This window comes from Falco punctatus (genome assembly GCF_963210335.1).
Source record: "Falco punctatus genome assembly, chromosome: 3".
NCBI lineage: Eukaryota > Metazoa > Chordata > Aves > Falconiformes > Falconidae > Falco > Falco punctatus.
The window spans coordinates 36,356,736-36,362,124 of record NC_137582.1 but is presented as its reverse complement, the minus strand read 5'-3'; the positions used below and the strand labels follow the sequence as shown (position 1 = coordinate 36,362,124).

The following is a 5,389-nucleotide window of genomic DNA, read 5'->3' as shown; positions in this document are numbered from 1 at the left end:
GGTTCTCTGGCGCCGTGGTGCCCGCTGGTACCTGTAGTTTCGCGGGGCGGGGGTGGCTTAGGGGAGCGGGGCAGCGCCCTGCTGGCTCACGGGCCTCCGCGGCGCGGGCCCCGGGGCCTCTAGCCCCCGGATAGCCGCGCAGGGGGAGCGGGGAAGGGGCTTCAGGCACCCCGGCAAGGTTAGCCTGCCCCTCGGCCGGGCGGGCCCTCGGCGGCCCCGCCGCGGAGAAGGAGGGAGGAGCGGGGAGGGCAGGGGCCCCAGGGCGCGCCGGGGAGGGCCGCGGCGGCTCTGCCACCTCCCGCCTCACGGCGCGGAAGTCACGGGAGCTTTGTCGGAGTACGGGGTGTTAACGTGATTTCACATAGCACCACCGTAAGGTCGTGCTGCAGCGCGAGGTGTTTTCACGTGGTGGTGTAGCAGTGGAGTGTCCTGTGAAATTTCATGGATGAAAGTGATTAGCGAAGTTGCTGGAGAGGGAAGAGGGGGTGGAATTCAGTCTTCTTAAATAGCGGTGGGAATAAAACAGTGCCTTGTCTCATAGTCACTTAGGTATGTAAAGAGGAATATGATATTCTGGAGAAAATGAACACAGCACAATTAGTGTTAAAAGATACATTTTCTTTATATATTTTGTGTTCTTTGTATGTCACATAAAAATGTGATGCCTAGAATTTCAGAGAAAGTACTTCTGTTGAATTTTCATCTGGAGGCTATCATATGCTTGGTTTTCTGGGACTGCCTTTTTCCCCCCTTGGGATCTTTTATCTGGAAGGTACTTGAGCACTTTGGGATTTTAGGGTCTTAGCAGTCTGCTAGAACAGTAGCTGTGACAGCTGCCTAACATCTGCCTTGTGTTCATCCGTCTGGAAGCGGTTAGATGCTTCCAGAATATATTGCACCTCTTGTCCAAGTGCTATGCAACTGTGTGTTTATTATAAACTTGATACTTTTTGCAGGGTATGGGTGCACAAGTTGTGTAGCAACACTATGCTAGTAAGGTGATCAGATGTGTGATTGCAAATAGTAGTAAAGGCATGGTGCCTTACCCAATGTCAATATATCCTGCTCTGGTGGCTTCTGTTACCACTGGAGTGTTATTCTTCTGAAATTATATTCTTAGGGTGCTGAGGAATTTGTTCTTTGTTTTTTCCTGTGTCCTATTGCTTAAGCAGTACATTGGACTGCTTGAAATTAATTTTGAACTTGGTGGGTTTTATGAATGTCTTTCAAGCAATTGCCTCAGATTTGGCAGGGTACCTAGCATTCATAAAGAGTAGAGTTAATAGATTTTAAAAGCATTTGTGAATGACTAGTTCAGAAGACATGCCATGGGGAACTTTTCTGGATCTAATTCTCTTTTTAACTTCCCAATTCTGTTTTAGATATGTAGTGCTCAGAAGAGATAATGCACTGGATTTTTGAAATGTGCTATAATAATGCATATATTAAATCTAGAGAAATTTAATCAATGGCATTTTGAAAATTGCCGTGCCAAACCTGATATGCTGAGCACATAACTATTATGAACTTTAAGCTGTTTCTCACTCAAGATGAAAGCGTCCTTTAATACATCACAGCAGAGGAGAAAAAACGGTTAGAAACAAGAAAATTCTGATTTCCAGTTATTCAGAACACTTTTTTCTCTATTAGTTGATGATGTCTAAGCATTACAATTACTTAGTTACATATTCTGTTTTATTTTTTTTATTTATTGTAAAGTTATTTTTAAAGTTTGCTGCTTACACCGATCTAGTTTTAAAAAATACATGAGTTTTTTTCACCTCTAGAAACATCTGATAGTTATAAATGCATGGCTTTTTGGTTTGCTAGTCAGCTGGCCTAACAGCTTGTGATATGACATTTGTTGTACAGGTTAACCTAAATTTTTTAACAGGCCCCTCAGTTATAATGAGGTCAGTGTTTGCTATGACACTGTCGATCAAGAAAGAGTCCTGTCCCAACTCCTTTGAAGAGAACAGGACGTCTTTTGTCACGGTGAGCAGGTATAGGAACAAGGCTTGAGGCTGCATTTCTTTAGTAATTTGGAAATTCCAAGGAAGTCAGTGGGATCTTTGGCTGCTGAGGAATGTGGCTCAGTGCCTTCACGTCACAGGCTCTATCCACCTACAAAGTCATCAGGAATGACTGTTGCCTCGCTGGGGTGAGGGAAACTATGCAGGGTTAAGGTGAATTAGAAGTGGGTCTGCGCCCTTTCCGGTTTTCGCTCTATAGTAGCTCTTCCCTGCGTACTGCGGCTGCAGCAATCCGTAAAGCTTTGAGACTGCCTGGCTTCAGCCGCTTGTGTGAGCGGAGCTGTGGCTTGCACGGCAGGCTAGGTGAGCCACCCTGTGGCAATGCCGTGCGTTTCACCTTCGTTGAGTCGAAAGGACAGCAAAACTAGATACTACGCGTGTAAGAGTGGAAAGTACTTGCAGCGGTTTTTTTCCTGCGGGTATGGTACCAGATGCCACCCATGTTCTGCCTCCCACCGCTAGTTATTTGGTTTTCTGGAGGATTGGTACATATATTACAGGCCTAATCAAGATCTGTCAGGCCATCTACACATACACACAGTAATCCTTTGTGCCAAAGATGTGATTTTTGCTAATGCTAGCTGGTTAGCTAGCTTAATTTAACCTTGTTTAGGGGCTAGGGCTTCCAGAATCAGAAAAGCTTATTAAGGTAAAAGAAATTTATGCAACTTCTGTGAGCTTCCCAGCACACTCTCTGCTGGGAAGAAAAATGAAGAAACTGCTGATCATGTAACACTATTGGTTCAGCAGTGTCACCTTCTGTTGTAAAAAATATCCAATACAAATAATCCTATAGGTGAGAACTCTGGGATAATCTGTTATTGACCTACAAGTAGCTTCTGCTGTGCTAGCTGAGGCATGATGTGGTATGTATTCAAAGCCCCATCTGCCGTCATGATCAGGTGAAACACTGAGGATAGATTTTTCAATCAGGTTATGGGATTTAGGTGCTCAGATCTCATTACTTTTCAATTGGATGCAAGCACTCAAACTGGAAGAATTCAGGGATTCAATCCCATTATATTCCAATGGGAATTAGGCCTTTGTGTCTCAGGATAGTGTGAAATCTGTGACTTGGAGGATATTGGTTTTGAGACAAAACAGCCAATTTTCTTTCTCAGCTGTAGAGCCTTCAGCATTAGAAACAATGCAGTTTCTCCTAAAGGCAATTCTTTCTATAATTCCTTCCAGGGGCAAAACCTACATATATCTTTAAAGAAGTATAGCTGGATATTTTGAAAGTAGACATAAGCATTGAAACTGGGAATTTCATAAAATGGGGGCATCCAGATCCTGATTTGTGATCCTGTAATACTTCAAGTGGTTGGTATGTCATTCTAATGCGTCTCCATAGCGTATCTAGCATTTGTATGTTGCATTTTAATACTTCCTATGTCTCTGTGATGCTACTTTAGCACGTGTTCAGAAGCACCTTGGGTTTTAAAGGGCTGAGAAAGTTGACCATTTTGAGAGCTCCTGTCTTTTGGAGATTGTAATACACAGTTTCAGATATCCAGGTGTCAAAAAGGACTGAGGGAAAGGTAAGAGATGGGATTTAAATTGTTGCTGGTCTTTGCTGGTTTGGTCTCTAGATGTTTGTGGTTTCTAGGACTTTGTTCTAGCTCAGGTTTTGAATTTCAGACTCATCCCTTATTCAAAACACTCTGGTGTAGGATTGCCCCTTTGTCTCAACTGTTTATTCTCAGCCAGGTGACATCTATGTATTAACTTCTGATGCTTACCATAAACTTCACTGGTAATACAGTTTTAGGCCTAAATTAGTTTCCAGGTGGTGTCCTGATAATAGACTTTTTGTGGATTAAAAATGGACTTAGTAGACTTTTTGTGGAATACCAGATTCACAGATATAGTTCAGCTGCTGTGTGTTATTCTGGAAATTCACTGATCTACAAATGGGATTTAACAGCTTTCTATTCAATTATGCCTGTTGTGCTTCTGTCTTAAACGTGAGTCCTCAAGTAAGGCAGCAGAGGCAGGAGCATCTAAGGAGTTAAGAAATCCCTGCCTGCCAAAAGCTAGGTCTACTTTGAGTTATAAGGAATTTCTTTCTCTCAGGGATTGCTTCTGGGCAGAGAAGCTTGCCAGTGTTATGGCCAGAATTTTCAGATGAATGAACTGTAAGTGTGGAATTCAAAATAATATATGGGTTACATTTGCTTCTGTCCTGTGGCAGGTATTGAGAACCCTAGTAAATTGTGTCCTTACTTCTTTCTTCCTTTTTGTCCTCACCATCAGCATTTTCAGTCCCTGTCCTAGCTGTGTCTATCTTGCTTTGGCTTTAAAATATGGAAGTCCAGTGACCCGGTGGGATGCACCCGTGACTGTTGAGGAAGCGGGCCAATGTCCCTGCAAGGCCACTCACTCTTGATCATCTTTGAATGTTTGTGGGGTTTGGTGAAGGTTCCTGGGGACTGACAGGAAGAAAATGTCACATCCTGGTTCAACAAGGATGAGAAGGTGGATCTGGGGAGCTACAGGCTAGCGGTTAATCCCTGAAAGGTGATAGAGCAAGTAGTTTGGGGAACCATTTCTGAAAATGAAGGACAAGAAGGTGATCAGGGGTAGTCAGTATTGTTTTAGGAAGGGGAAATCATGTTTGACCAACCTGATAGCTTTCTGGGATGAGATGACTAGCTTGGTGGGTGAAGGAAGAACAGTGGAAATTTTTTATCTTGACTTAATTAAGGTTTTTGACATGGTCTTACATAACATCCTCATAGATAAAGTGATGAAGTATAGGCTAGATAAGTGGAAAATAAGGTAGGCTGAAAACTGGCTGAGCAGCTGGGCCCAGAGGGTTATGATTAGCAGTGCAAAGTCAAGTTGGAGGCCAGTCACTAGTGGTGTGTCCCAGGGTTGACACTGAGTCCCATGCTGTTTAACATCTTCATGTATAATGTTGATGATGACACAGAGTACAACCTCATCAGGGTTTTGGACAATAAAAAACTGTGAGGAGTGGTTGATACACCAGGTAATTGTGCTGCTATTCAGAGGGACCTCAAAAGGCTGGAGAAATGGGCTGTTAGGAGTCTCATGAAGTTCAACAAAGGGAAATGCAAAGTCCTGCCCCTGGGGAGGCACAGCCCCAAGGGATAACCAGTACAGGCTGGGAACAAAATAGCTGGAAAGCAGCTTTGCAGAAGAGGCCCTGGGGGGGTTCCCAGTGAATACCAAGCTGAGCACGAACCAGCAATGTGCCCCCACAGGAAAGGAGGCTAATGGTATCCTGGGCTGCCTTAGTGGGAATGTTGCCAGCAGGTTGAGGGGGGGTGGTCCGGTCCTTCTGCTTAGCACTGGCGAATGACATCTGGAGGGCTGTGTCCAGTTCTGGG

At 44.1% G+C, this 5,389-nt stretch overlaps 1 long non-coding RNA gene across 4 annotated transcripts in view; it reads left to right on the top strand.

Annotated features, from left to right (window-relative positions):
* Window positions 1–177: 177 nt before the first annotated feature.
* LOC308061632 overlaps window positions 178–5,389 on the top strand; it is a 158,597-nt gene continuing 153,385 nt past the window's right edge. For all 4 annotated transcript variants that reach the window (XR_013927301.1, XR_013927302.1, XR_013927303.1 and 1 more), the window contains exon 1: window positions 178–3,574. This is a non-coding gene — a long non-coding RNA (uncharacterized lncRNA). The remainder of the gene's footprint in view (window positions 3,575–5,389) is intronic.